The sequence below is a fragment of the Cryptomeria japonica genome, unplaced genomic scaffold (assembly GCF_030272615.1).
Source record: "Cryptomeria japonica unplaced genomic scaffold, Sugi_1.0 HiC_scaffold_35, whole genome shotgun sequence".
In the NCBI taxonomy this organism is placed as follows: Eukaryota; Viridiplantae; Streptophyta; class Pinopsida; order Cupressales; family Cupressaceae; genus Cryptomeria; species Cryptomeria japonica.
In genome coordinates, this window is record NW_026728857.1 from 12,501 (window position 1) to 27,500 (window position 15,000).

At 59.4% G+C, this 15,000-nt stretch overlaps 1 non-coding gene across 1 annotated transcript; it reads right to left on the reverse strand.

The window, feature by feature from the left end:
* Nucleotides 1–2,933: 2,933 nt before the first annotated feature.
* Nucleotides 2,934–3,052, reverse strand: LOC131862137 (5S ribosomal RNA). Its single transcript, XR_009361163.1, has one exon. It is a non-coding gene; the product is annotated as a 5S ribosomal RNA (ribosomal RNA).
* Between the last annotated feature and the right edge of the window lie 11,948 nt (nt 3,053–15,000).

Here is a 15,000-nt window from a genome sequence, read left to right on the forward strand (position 1 = left end):
TTGGCTCTTCCGAGGCCCGGTTGCCACCCTGGCGCGCACGAAGTCGGAAGTAGGGTTAATTGCCCGGGTGCGCACCTTTGCCAGGGTGGGCACCTTACCTGGGCTGCGCACCAGGGCGGGCTCAAGATGGCACGCGCGTTCCGTTTTTTTCACTATCTTTCAAAACGGAAATTTTAAAATCTCCTTTTTTTTTTGCCTTTTCTGGAAATTAGTGAAGGCAGCGCATCAAAGGTGCGCACCTCGCTGCCCACCTTGGTGTGCTCTGAGGTGCGCACCCGGGAGCGCTACGAAGTGTGCTCCAAGGTGCGGCGTGCACGTTGTCGGAGCCCGGTTTGCCCCGGGTGCGCACCTCGCCTGCACCTTGGCCGGGGTGGGCACCTTGGCTGGGTTTGCCCAGGGTGCGCTCCGAAGCGGGGTTACTGGAGCGCCCCCTCTTTTTTTGTCAGAGCGTTTGGTGGGGTTTCTCGCATTGGCTCTTCCCAGGCCCGGTTGTTGGGTGCGCTCCCACCCTGGCGCGCGCGAAGTTGGAAGTTGGGTTAATTGCCCGGGCGCGCACCTTCGCCAGGGTGGGCACCTTGGTGCGCACACCTTGGCTGGGCTGCGCACCAGGGCGGGCTCAAGATGGCACCAGCATTCCCTTTTTCTCACTATCTTTCAAAACGGAAATTTTAAAATCTCGTTTTTTTTTTGCCTTTTATGGAAATTAGTGAAGGCATCGCATCAAAGGTGCGCACCTCGCTGCCCACCTTGGTGTGCTCCGAGGTGCCCACCACGGTGCGCAACGCCGGTGCGAACCCGGGAGCGCCCCGATGTGTGCTCCAAGGTGCGGCGTGCACGAAGTCGGACCCCGGTTTGCCCCGGGTGCGCACCTCGCGTGCACCTTGGTGCGCACACCTTGGCTGGGTTGCGCGGCCTGGTGGGCACCATGGTGCGCACCAAGGAGCGCTCCGAAGTGTGCTCCAAGGTGCGGCGTGCACGAAGTCGGAGCCCGGTTTGCCCCGGGTACGCACCTCGCGTGCACCTTCGCCGGGGTGGGCACCTCGGCTGGGTTGCGCGCCCTGGTGCGCACCAAGGAGCGCTCCGAAGTGTGCTCCAAGGTGCGGCGTGCACGAAGTCGGAGCCCGGTTTGCCCCGGGTGCGCACCTTCGCCGCGGTGCGCACCATGGCGTGCACGAAGTCGGAGCCCGGTTTGCCCCGGGTGCGCACCTCGCGTGCACCTTCGGCGGGGTTGCGCGCCCTGGTGGGCACCATGGTGCGCACCAAGGAGCGCTCCGAAGTGTGCTCCAAGGTGCGGCGTGCACGAAGTCGGAGCCCGGTTTGCCCCGGGTGCGCACCTCGCGTGCACCTTCGGCGGGGTTGCGCGCCCTGGTGGGCACCATGGTGCGCACCAAGGAGCGCTCCGAAGTGTGCTCCAAGGTGCGGCGTGCACGAAGTCGGAGCCCGGTTTGCCCCGGGTGCGCACCTCGCGTGCACCTTCGCCGCGGTGGGCACCATGGCGTGCACGAAGTCGGAGCCCGGTTTGCCCCGGGTGCGCACCTCGCGTGCACCTTCGCCGGGGTGGGCACCTCGGCTGGGTTGCGCGCCCTGGTGCGCACCAAGGAGCGCTCCGAAGTGTGCTCCAAGGTGCGGCGTGCACGAAGTCGGAGCCCGGTTTGCCCCGGGTGCGCACCTCGCGTGCACCTTCGCCAGGGTGGGCACCTCGGTGCGCACACCTTCTCAATGTTTTCTTGCCTTTTCTGGAAATTGGTGAAGGCAGCGCATCAAAGGTGCGCACCTCGGTGTGCTCCGAGGTGCGAACCCGAGAGCGCTCCGAGGTGCCCACGAAGTCGAAAGTCGGGTTAATTGCATTGTTTTCCCCGGGTGCGCTCCGAGGTGCGCAACATCGGCGCGCACCAAGGAGGGCTCCGAAGTGTGCTCCAAGGTGCGCACGATGGCGTGCACCTCTGGTGCGCACGATTCGGAGCTCGGTTTGACCGGGGTGCGCACACCTTGGCTGGGTTGCGCACCTTTTGTGCGCTCCAAGGTGCGCACGAAGTCGGAGCTCGGTTTGCCCCGGGTGCGCACCTTCGCCAGGGTGCGCACCTTGATGCGCACGCCTTGGCTGGGCTGCGCACCTTGGTGGGCGCCATGGTGCGCACCTTTCGTGCGCTCCAAGGTGCGCACGAAGTCGGAGCTCGGTTTGCCCCGGGTGCGCACCTTGGTGGGCGCCATGGTGCACTCCGAGGTGCCCAAGATTGGTGCGCACCAAGGAGCGCTCCGAAGTGCGCTCCAAGGTGCGCGCGAAGTCGAAAGTTGGGTTAATTGTCCGGTTTGCCTCGGGTGCGCACCTTGCGTGCACCTTCGCCAGGGTGGGCGCCTTGGTGCGCACACCTTGGCTGGGCTGCGCACACCTTGGCACCCGCGTTTCCTTCATTTTAAATTTTTTTTTTTTACAATCTCTCAAGTGGGAAATTCTATAATCTCAACTTTTTTTGCCTTTTCAGGAAACTTTTGAATGGAGCGCATCATTGGTGCGCTCCGAAGTGTGCTCCAAAGCTCTCTCCAGCTGCGTGCACCTGCCCCGGCCGCGCACCCCGGCCCCGCCCAGCTTCGCTCACCTGTCCCGGGCGTCTGGTGCGGAACCTTAGAGTAAGAAACATCACCGTGCACCTTGGCCAACGTGCGCGACTCGACCGAGCGCGCACTGGCCGAGGTGCACACCGATTTCACCTGGGTGCGCGCGCAGCACCTCGGGCGCACCGGGGTGCGCGCACAACGCCCGGGTTGCACCGTGGCCTGTGTGCTCGGGGTGCCTCGGGTGCGCGCTCGGTGTCGCCCCCCGCGCGCGCGGTAGTGCGGGCAGCGCACCCCGGCCCGGCCCGGCCCCGACGAGAACGCAAACGGGCAAAAGGTTTATTCAAATAGCATTGCGACGCCCGGCGAAAAACTAAAAAAGGGTGCAACACCGGGACTTCCCGGGAGGTCACCCATCCCAGTACTACTCCGGCCCAAGCGCGCTTAACTGCGGAGTTCTGATGGGATCCGGTGCACTAATGCTGGTATGATCGCACCCGTTATGAGCTTGTCGCAGTGTGTACTTAGCAAACCGCGACCCACGTGCGAATCCACCCCGGCCACCCACCCCCGTCGAGGTGCACACCCTCCCTCGCGAAGTGCGCCCCGTTCGCCAAGTGTGAGCCCTGCCCGGGTGCGCGCACCTTGCTAGGGCGTCGGGTGTGCACCCGGCCCGGCCTACGTGCGTGCACCTGGAGGGGGCGTCGTGTGCGTGCAGTGTCCCGTCTGCAACGCGGTGCCCACACACCACCTCGGGCGCAACGACCTGCGCTCACATGTGGGCCGAGTGCACCTTGGTGCATGTTCGGGGCGCCTCGGGTGCACGCTCGATCTTGCCCCGGTGCACCAAGGCGCTCGGTTTGCCCCGGGTGCGCACTTGGTGCAAGGTGGGCACCCAAAATAGGGATCAAGCACCAAAACACAAGTTTCGGGATGCAAAATGGGACCCAAGGACCACAAATGCGTTCCAAGACCCATGATGGGTCCACGAGAACAAAAATGTGTTCCGAGACTTAATAAACAAATATTGGGTTTTAGGAGAAGAAACATGCTCTGATGCCCAAAACGAGAATCGACCCCGAAAAGGCCACAGGCCAAAAGTGGGATGCGAGACAAAAAAAAATGGGACCCGAGGACCAAAATTGGGTTCCCAGGTCGAAGACAGGGCAACCGGACAAGAAACGACCTCTAAGGCTCGAAATGAGTCCCGACGACTAAAACTTGACAAGAAGCACCCATCAGGCACCCAACTCGACACCCATGGGATGCCGACCCACCCGGGCTTCCACCTAGCACACCTTGGCACCCACCCACCCTCGCACCCAACCTCGCACCCAACTTAGCACCTTTGAACCCACATTGGCACTCACCCTGACCCTGGCACCTTGGAACCCACATTGGCACTCACCTTGACCCTGGCACCCACCTTTGCACTCACCTTGGGACCCACCCTGGCTCCCACCTCGGCACCCACCCAGACACCCACCTTGGTTCCTTGGCACCCACCTTGGATCCTTGGCACCCACCCCGACACCCACCTTGGCACGCAACTTGGCTACTTGCCACCCACCTTGGCTCCTTGACGCCCACCCCGACAACCACCCCGTGACCTACCCTGGCTAGGGTTGGTGCACACCCACCCTGGTGCCCACCTTGGCACCCACCCTATGACCCACCTTGGCACGCACCTTAGTACCCACCCCGTTACCCACCCTAGGACCCACCCCGTGACCCACCTTGGCCAGGGTGGGTGCACCCACCCTGGTGCCCACCTTGGCACCCACCCATCCTAGCACCCAGCCTGTGACCGGGCTTGGAACCCAACCTTGCACCCGCACCCGTCTTGGCCAGTGTGGGTGCGCACCCATCCTGGCACCCACGTTGTGACACACCCTTTAACCCACGCACCCTAGCACCCACGTTGGCACCCACCTTGGAACCCAACCTAGCAACTTGGCACCCACCCCGTGACCCACCTTGGCATCCACCATAGCAGTCGCCGACTTGGCACCCACCTCGGCACCCACCTTGACACTTGTGGACCCACCTTGCCACTCACCCTAGCATCGACCCATCCTAGCACCCACCCTGGCACCTTTGCACCCTAGCACTCACCCATCCTAGCACCTAACCTGTGACCCACCTTGACACTCACCCTCGCACCCACCTTGGAACCCAACCTAGCACCCACCCACCCTGACACCAACCCTAGCACCTACCCACCCTTGCACCCACCCTGTGACCCATCTTGGCACCCACCCATCCTACCACTCAACCTATCACCCACCTTCTCACCCACCTTGGCATCCACCTTAGCACCCACCCACACTGGCACCTTGGCACCCACCTCGGGCAAGGTGGGTGCACACCCACCCTGGCACCCAATTTAGAACCCACCGAGCATGTTACCCACCTTGGCACCCACATTGCAGCCCACCCTAGTACCCACCCTATGACCCACATTGGCATCCACACCCTAGCACCCAGGCACCTCGACACCCGCCTTGACACCCACCCTAGCACTGAACCTGTGACCCACCTTGGAACTCACCCTAGAACCCACCCACCCTGTGAACCACCTTGGCATCCACCTTAGCACCCACCCACCTTGGCACCCACTCTAGCACTCACCCATCCTAACACCCAACTTGTTACCCACCTTGGCACCCGCCCTCGCGTCCACCTTGAAACCCACCCTAGCACCCACCCACGCAGGAGCCCACCTTGGCACCCAACCTAACACCCACGCATCCTGGCACCCAACTTGTGACCCACCTTGGAACCCACCCTAGTACCCACCTTTGAACCCACTATATCACCAACCCACCTTGGCACCCACCCTATGACCCTCTTTGGAATCCACCCTAGCACGCACCCACCCTGGCACCCACCATGGAGCGCACCCTAGCACCCACCCACCTCGGCACGCACCTCAACACCCACCTTGGTGTGCGCACTGCGCCAACCTCTCAAAGACCCTATGTGGTGCGCTCCAAAGTGTACACCTTTGGTGCGCTCCAAGGTGCGCACCTTTGGTGCACACCGAGGTGCACACCAAAGTGTGCACCGAGGTGAGCACCAAAGTGCACTCCAGGGTGCACACCAAGGCGTGCACCTTTGGTGCGGTCAATGCAAACGAATTCGGAAGTTGGGGTCGATGTCCTAATCGCTGCTGCAGACTACACGTATGAGAATCGGACAAATAGCTTTATATAGGGGAGGTGTTGCGTTTGATGGGTCGACTCCCCTGGTTGTGTGCACTGCACCAACTTCAAAGACCCTGTCTTGTTTAAGAAGTCAAAAGTTGGGGTGGATGTCCTAATCATTGCTGCAGTCTACGCATGTATGAGAATCAGACAAATAGCTTATATAGGGGAGGTGTTGCATTCGGTGGGTTGACTCCCCTGGTTGTGCGCACTGCGCCAACCTCAAAGACCCCGCATAGCAGAAGAAGTCGGAAGTCGGATTTTGGTGAGCACCAAGGCGTGCACCTTTGGTGCGGTCAACGCAGACGAATTCAGAAGTTGGGGTGGATGTCCTAATCGTTGTTGCAGGCTACACATGTATGAGAATCAGACAAATAGCTTATATAGGGGAGGTGTTGGGTTTGATGGGTCAACTCCCTTGGTTGTGCGCATTACGCCAACCTCAAAGACCTTGTTTTCGTTAAGAAGTCAAAAGTTGGGGTCAATGTCCTAATGGCTCCTGCAGGCTACACATGTATGAGAATCGGACAAATAGCTTATATAGGGGAGGTGTTGGGTTTGATGGGTCGACTCCCCTGGTTGTGCGCATTACGTCAACCTCAAAGACCTTGTTTTCGTTAAGAAGTCAAAAGTTGGGGTCGATGTCCTAATTGCTCCTGTAGACTACACATGTATGAGAATCAGACAAATAGCTTATATAGGGGAGGTGTTGGGTTTGATGGGTTGACTCCCCTAGTTGTTCGCATTACACCAACCTCAAAGACCTTGTTTTCGTTTAGAAGCCGAAAGTTGGGGTCGATGTCCTAATTGCTCCTGCAGGCTACGCATGTATGAGAATCAGACAAATAGCTTATATAGGGGAGGTGTTGGGTTTGATGGGTCGACTCCCCTGGTTGTGCGCATTGCGCCAACCTCAAAGACCCTGCATTGCGGATGAAGTCGAAAGTCAGAGTTTGGTGTGCTACAAGGTGTGGTCGAAGGTGCTCACCTAGGTGTGCACCTTTGGAGCACAGGAAAAGTGCCCTCCAAAAGTGCGCACCTTTGGAGTGCACAAAAGTGCCCTCCAAAAGTGCGCACCTTTGGAGCGCAGAAAAGTGCCCTCCAAAAAGTGCCCTCCAAAAGTGCGCACCTTTGGAGCGCAGAAAAGTGCCCTCCAAAAGTGCGCACCTTTGGAGCGCAGAAAAGTGCCCTCCAAAAAGTGCCCTCCAAAAGTGCGCACCTTTGGAGCGCAGAAAAGTGCCCTCCAAAAGTGCGCACCTTTGGAGCGCAGAAAAGTGCCCTCCAAAAAGTGCCCTCCAAAAGTGCGCACCTTTGGAGCGCAGAAAAGTGCCCTCCAAAAAGTGCCCTCCAAAAGTGCGCACCTTTGGAGCGCAGAAAAGTGCCCTCCAAAAAGTGCCCTCCAAAAGTGCGCACCTTTGGAGCGCAGAAAAGTGCCCTCCAAAAAGTGCCCTCCAAAAGTGCGCACCTTTGGAGCGCAGAAAAGTGCCCTCCAAAAAGTGCCCTCCAAAAGTGCGCACCTTTGGAGCGCAGAAAAGTGCCCTCCAAAAGTGCGCACCTTTGGAGCGCACAAAAGTGCCCTCCAAAAGTGCGCACTTTTGGTGCGCACCAAGGCGCTGGTTCGGTCGTTGCAGGCGAGTTCGGAAGTTGGGGTCGATGTCCTGAGCGGAGGTGCAAACTACACAGGTGTCGGAATCGGACAAATAGCTTATATAGGGGAGGTGTATGCTTCGATGGGTCGACTCCCCAGGTTGAGCGCACCGCGCCAACCTCAAAGACCCTACGGTATGGATGAAGTCGGAAGTTGGGTCCGATGACCAATTCGATTAGTAGGTATGCTCATGAGGTCGGAATTTGGGTCCGATGACCTGCCATGTGCAGGAAGGCGAATGTTGACACTGTGCGTTGCAAGGTGCACACCAAGGCGCTGGTGCGGTCTTTTTAGTCGAGTTCGGAAGTTGGGGTCGATGTCCTGATCGGAGGTGCAAGCTACACAGGTGTGGGAATCGGACAAATAGCTTATATAGGGGAGGTGTATGCTTCGTTGGGTCGACTCCCCGGGTTGAGCGCACCGCGCCAACCTCAAAGACCCTACGGTATGGATGAAGTCGGAAGTTGGGTCCGATGACCGATTCGATATGTAGGCATACTCGCGAGGTCGGAATTTGGGTCCGATGACCTGCCACGTGCAGGAAGGCGAATGTTGGCACTGTGCGTTGCAAGGTGCGCACCAAGGCGCTGGTTCGGTCGTTGGAGGCGAGTTCGGAAGTTGGGGTCGATGTCTTGATCGGAGGTGCAAACTACACAGGTGTGGGAATCGGACAAATAGCTTATATAGGGGAGGTGTATGCTTCGTTGGGTCGACTCCCCGGGTTGAGCGCACCGCGCCAACCTCAAAGACCCTACGGTATGGATGAAGTCGGAAGTTGGGTCCGATGACCGATTCGATATGTAGGCATACTCGCGAGGTCGGAATTTGGGTCCGATGACCTGCCATGTGCAGGAAGGCGAATGTTGGGACTGTGCGTCGCAAGGTGCGCACCAAGGCGCTGGTGCCGTCGTTGCAGTCGAGTTCGGAAGTTGGGGTCGATGTCCTGGTCAGAGGTGCAAACTACACAGGTGTGGGAATCGGACAAATAGCTTATATAGGGGAGGTGTATGCTTCGATGGGTCGACTCCCTGGGTTGAGCGCACCGCGCCAACCTCAAAGACCCTACAGTATGGATGAAGTCGGAAGTTGGGTCCGATGACCGATTCGATACGTAGGCATATTGGCGAGGTCTGAATTTGTGTCCGATGACCTGCCATGCGCAGGAAGGCGGAATTTGGGTCCGATGACCGAGTTGATGGCGTGCCATGCGCAGAAAGGCGGAATTTGGGTCCGATGACCGAGTTGATGTTGATGGCCCGCCATGCACAGGAAGGCGGAATTTGGGTCCGATGACCGATTTGAAGGCGTGCCATACGCAAAAAGGCGGAGTTTGGGTCCGATGACCGAGTTGATATTGATGGCCCGCCATGCGCAGGAAGGCGGAATTTGGGTCCGATGACCTGACATACGCATGGAGTCCGACTCGGGGGCCGATGTTCGATTCGATGACTTGCATTGTGGGTAAAGTCGGAAGTTGTGGTCTTTGACCCGATTCGATGACCAGACTTCGGCTGCTTGAGAATCGGACAAATAACTTATATAGGGGAGGTAGTGTTCTCGAGCATCCTCCCCCCGTGCCCGTTTATGTCGATTGATGCTGGTGCTCGACTGGTTGGAGCGCTCGGATGCAAAAATCTTGCACCAGGATTTATCGATTGTGATGGACACGGCAAGTCTCCTGATTGCTATGCAGGAGCTCATCGTGAATCTCTATGCGGCCTTGGTATGGACTCGACCTGCGGAATGGTTCGGCAATGGTAGTCGCTCCAACACGTCCTTGCAATGGCCACAGAGGTGATTCGACTAGAGCTCCAGTCTAGCTTTTGGGTTGCTTGGCGGACTGGTATAGCCGCGATCGAGTTCCGGCCATGAACGTTTTAGATAGCTCTTGGGCTTTCTGGGACGGAAGTCGGAAGTTTGGGCTGTTGTCCGATTTGATGACCATTCTTCGGATGTGTGAGAATCGGACAAATAACTTATATAGGGGACTGTGTTGTCTCACGCAGCCCCCTCCGTGCCCCTCTATCTCGACCGATGTTGGTGCTTGAAAGGGTTGGGATCGCTCGGATTTATAAACGTGCACCACCATTTGTCGAGTGTGAGGGACGCGGCAGGTCTCCTAAATGCTATGCGAGCGCTCTCTGAGAATCTCTATCCGGCCTCGACACAGACTAGTCTTGCTGAATGGTTTGGCACTGGTAGTCGATCCAACACGTCGTTGTTGTGGCCGCCTAGGCGATTCGATTCGAGCCCCCGTCTAGCTTTTGGGTTGCTTGGCGGATTTTGCCCTATCCGCAAGTGAGCTCGGTCCCTAAACGTTCGAGAAACCCGATTGCTATGCGCCGACTCTCTTTCTTGCGAGCCTCCATCTAGCTTTTGGGTCTCTACGGAACGGAAGTCGGAATCTGGGACCGTTGTTTGATTCGACGAGGCAGACTACGGTTGTGCGAGAATCGGACAAATAACTTATATAGGGGAGGTGTTGACTGGAGCATTCTCCCCCGTGCCCCTCTAACTCGACCAATGCTGGCGCTCGAACGGTGGTAGCGCTCGGATTTTCATTGAGCGCCAGCATTGGTCGATTTAGAGGGGCATGCGAGATTCCCGAATGCTATGCGAGGGCTCTAACGGAAATGTCTATTGGTTTCGGTATGGATGCAATTGCGAGTGGTTCGGCAAAGGTAGTCGTTCCGATGCGTCCATGTCGTGGCCAAATCGATAATTCGATTTGAGCCCTCGTATAGCATTTGGGTCTCTCGATGTGATTCCGCATTCCAGTCCCTTTGGGCACTGCTTGAGCCGCATCCCAGGGGGTTCCCTTCCCAATAATCTGCCTCGCAACCCGATTGCTATGCGGTGAGGCTCCTCGGCCGCCTCGGAACTATCTGTGTATCAGACGCATCGCGGGATAAGGGGTTGGCAACGGTAGTCGCCCCAAGCGCGTCCGATGCTTGGACCATTCCGAGGCGGCCCTGAAGCCTCTTCCGTCTAGCCGTTGGGTCCTTCTCGCCGCATCCCTCGCCTCGCACCCCGATTGCTATGCGGTGAGGCTCCTCGGCCGCCTCGGAACTATCTGTGTATCGGACGCGTCGCGGGATAAGGGGTTGTCACTGGTAGTCGCCCCAAGCGCGTCCGATGCTTGGACCATTCCGAGGCGGCCCTGAAGCCTCTTCCGTCTAGCCGTTGGGTCCTTCTCGCCGCATCCCTCGCCTCGCACCCCGATTGCTATGCGGTGAGGCTCCTCGGCCGCCTCGGAACTATCTGTGTATCGGACGCGTCGCGGGATAAGGGGTTGTCATTGGTAGTCGCCCCAAGCGCGTCCGATGCTTGGACCATTCCGAGGCGGCCCTGAAGCCTCTTCCGTCTAGCCGTTGGGTCCTTCTCGCCGCATCCCTCGCCTCGCACCCCGATTGCTATGCGGTGAGGCTCCTCGGCCGCCTTGGAACTATCTGTGTATCGGACGCGTCGCGGGATAAGGGGTTGTCACTGGTAGTCGCCCCAAGCGCGTCCGATGCTTAGACCATTCCGAGGCGGACCCGAAGCCTCTTCCGTCTAGCCGTTGGGTCCTTCTCGCCGCATCCTTCGCCTCGCACCCCGATTGCTATGCGGTGAGGCTCCTCGGCCGCCTTGGAACTATCTGTGTATCGGACGCGTCGCGGGATAAGGGGTTGTCACTGGTAGTCGCCCCAAGCGCGTCCGATGCTTGGACCATTCCGAGGCGGACCCGAAGCCTCTTCCGTCTAGCCGTTGGGTCCTTCTCGCCGCATCCCTCGCCTCGCACCCCGATTGCTATGCGGTGAGGCTCCTCGGCCGCCTTGGAACTATCTGTGTATCGGACGCGTCGCGGGATAAGGGGTTGTCACTGGTAGTCGCCCCAAGCGCGTCCGATGCTTGGACCATTCCGAGGCGGACCCGAAGCCTCTTCCGTCTAGCCGTTGGGTCCTTCTCGCCGCATCCCTCGCCTCGCACCCCGATTGCTATGCGGTGAGGCTCCTCGGCTGCCTTGGAACTATCTGTGTATCGGACGCGTCGCGGGATAAGGGGTTGTCACTGGTAGTCGCCCCAAGCGCGTCCGATGCTTGGACCATTCCGAGGCGGACCCGAAGCCTCTTCCGTCTAGCCGTTGGGTCCTTCTCGCCGCATCCCTCGCCTCGCACCCCGATTGCTATGCGGTGAGGCTCCTCGGCCGCCTTGGAACTATCTGTGTATCGGACGCGTCGCGGGATAAGGGGTTGTCACTGGTAGTCGCCCCAAGCGCGTCCGATGCTTGGACCATTCCGAGGCGGCCCCGAAGCCTCTTCCGTGTAGCCGTTGGGTCCTTCTCGCCGCATCCCTCGCCTCGCACCCCGATTGCTATGCGGTGAGGCTCCTCGGCCGCCTTGGAACTATCTGTGTATCGGACGCGTCGCGGGATAAGGGGTTGTCACTGGTAGTCGCCCCAAGCGCGTCCGATGCTTGGACCATTCCGAGGCGGCCCCGAAGCCTCTTCCGTGTAGCCGTTGGGTCCTTCTCGCCGCATCCCTCGCCTCGCACCCCGATTGCTATGCGGTGAGGCTCCTCGGCCGCCTTGGAACTATCTGTGTATCGGACGCGTCGCGGGATAAGGGGTTGTCACTGGTAGTCGCCCCAAGCGCGTCCGATGCTTGGACCATTCCGAGGCGGACCTGAAGCCTCTTCCCTCTAGCCGTTGGGGCTTTCTCGCCGCATCCCTCGCCTCGCACCCCGATTGCTATGCTGTGAGGCTCCTCGGCCGCCTTGGAACTATCTGTGTATCGGACGCATCGCGGGATAAGGGGTTGGCAGTGGTAGTCGCCCCAAGCGCATCCGATGCTTGGACCATTCCGAGGCGGCCCTGCAGCCTCTTCCGTCTAGCCGTTGGGGCCATCTCGCCGCATCCCCCACCTCGCACCACGATTGCTATGCGGTGAGGCTCCTTGGCCGCCTCGGAACTATCTGTGTATCGGACGCATCGCGGGATAAGGGGTTGTCACTGGTAGTCGCCCCAAGCGCGTCCGATGCTTGGACTATTCCGAGGCGGCCCTGCAGCCTCTTCCGTCTAGCCGTTGGGGCCATCTCGCTGCATCCCCCACCTCCTCGGCCGCCTCGGAACTATCTGTGTATCGGACGCATCGCGGGATAAGGGGTTGGCAGTGGTAGTCGCCCCAAGCGCGTCCGATGCTTGGACTATTCCGAGGCAGCCCTGCAGCCTCTTCCGTCTAGCCTTTGGGGCCATCTCGCCGCATCCCTCGCCTCGCACCCCGATTGCTATGCGGTGAGGCTCCTCGGCCGCCTGGGAACTATCTTCGTATCGGACGCATCGCGGGATAAGGGGTTGTCACTGGTAGTCGCCCCAAGCGCGTCCGATGCTTGGACTATTCCGAGGCGGCCCTGTGGCCTCTTCCGTCTAGCCGTTGGGGCCATCTCGCCGCATCCCCCACCTCGCACCCCGATTGCTATGCGGTGAGGCTCTTCGGCCGCCTTGGAACTATCTTCGTATCGGACGCATTGCGGGATAAGGGGTTGTCACTGGTAGTGGCCCCAAGCGCGTCCGATGCTTGGACTATTCCGAGGCGGCCCTGCAGCCTCTTCCGTCTAGCCGTTGGGGCCATCTCGCCGCATCCCCCACCTCGCACCCCGATTGCTATGCGGTGAGGCTCCTCGGCCGCCTTGGAACTATCTTCGTATCGGACGCATCGCGGGATAAGGGGTTGTCACTGGTAGTCGCCCCAAGCGCGTCCGATGCTTGGACTATTCCGACGCGGCCCTGTGGCCTCTTCCGTCTAGCCGTTGGGGCCATCTCGCCGCATCCCCCACCTCGCACCCCGATTGCTATGCGGTGAGGCTCCTCGGCCGCCTTGGAACCATCTTCGTATTGGACGCATCGCGGGATAGGGGGCTGTCACTGGTAGTCGCCCCAAGCGTGTCCGATGCTTGGACCATTCCTAGGCGGCCCTGAAGCCTCTTCCGTCTAGCCGTTGGGGCCTTCCCGCCCCATCCCTCGCCTCGCACCCCCGATTGCTATGCGGTGAGGCTCCTCGGCCGCCTTGGAACCATCTGTGTATCGGACGCATCGCGGGATAAGGGGTTGGCACTGGCAGTCGCCCCAAGCGCGTCCGATGCTTGGACCATTCCGAGGTGGCCCTGAAGCCTCTTCCGTCTAGCCGTTGGGGCCTTCCCGCCCCATCCCTCGCCTCGCACCCCGATTGATATGCGGTGAGGCTCCTCGGCCGCCTTGGAACTATCTGTGTATCGGACGCATCGCGGGATAAGGGGTTGGCACTGGTAGTCGTCCCAATCGCATCCGATGCTTGGACCATTCCGAGGCGGCCCTGCAGCCTCTTCCGTTTAGCCGTCGGGGCCTTCCCGCCGCATCCCTCGCCTCGCATCCCGATTCCTATGCGGTGAGTCTTCTCGGCCGCCGCGGAACTATACCTGTTATTGCTACTGCATCCTTCGGCTGGTAACCTCCTCTGCCGCCTTGGAACGTTCTCTTTGTCGGACGCGTCGCGGGATAAGGGGTTGGCACTGGTAGTCGCCCCAAGCGCGCCCGATGCATAGACCGCTCCGAGTCGACCTTGCTTTCAGCCTCTCACATGCATAGACCTCTCTGAGTCGACCCTGCAGCCTCTCACGTTTAGCCTTTGGAATCTCGCCTCACAACATGATTGCTATCCTTGATGCATCCCTTGCCTCGAGCCCTGATTGCTTTCTTGGCTGCATCCCTCCTCTCCTCACAGCCCGGTTGTCATCACTGCTTCATCCGTCGCTTCATGCATTCTGGCTGCTGGGCCCTTCCCACCGCACACCTCGATTGCTATCTCTTCTGCATCACACACCCCGATTGCTATCTCTGCTACATCCCTCGGCTCTCACTTCTGCATCCTTCGCCTCACACCTCGATTGCTATCAATGCTGCATCCGTAACCTCACACCCCGATTGCTATGCGGGGAGGCTCCTTGGCCGCCTTGGAAATTTCTGTGTGTCGGACGCACCGCGGGATAAGGGGTTGGCACTGGTAGTCGCCCCAAGTGCGCCCGATTCTTAGACCGCTTCGAGGTGACCTCGTAGCCTCTTTCGTCCAGGCTTCCTGCCTTCAACGCCCTTTTTACACCTCGATTGCTATGCGCGGGCTCGTTGGCGTCTATCACCTCTCTGCGAAGAGTGGCACGATGATTGTTGGGGTAAATCGTAGCAGTCCGATCTCTGGCCTTGGGCCATTGTGAGGGCTGATCGATTTCCTGTGCGCATCTCGTGTTCGCCCAGTAACAGACTCGACGACTTGTAATCGGTCTTGTTCCCGATTGTTCCTGGAGGTAGTCTTCGGAACTCTTGGATTTGACCTGTCACTCGAACTGTCCTCTTCCGAGGATGCTTGTGTGTGTGTGCTTGTGCCATTTCCTTGGCGGTATTAACGAGATATTAAAGAGCGGAGTGAGCGCCTCGCCCAGCTATGTTTGGGGCTCTCACTCCCTTACCCGGTGTGCGACCGCTTTGCACGTAGGTTGCGGAGCATCGCGACTCTTTCGATGTTTGGCGGTTGTCTTCCGGTGATGCGTTGGTCCCGAAGTGCACGTTACTAGCATTTCTGCCAT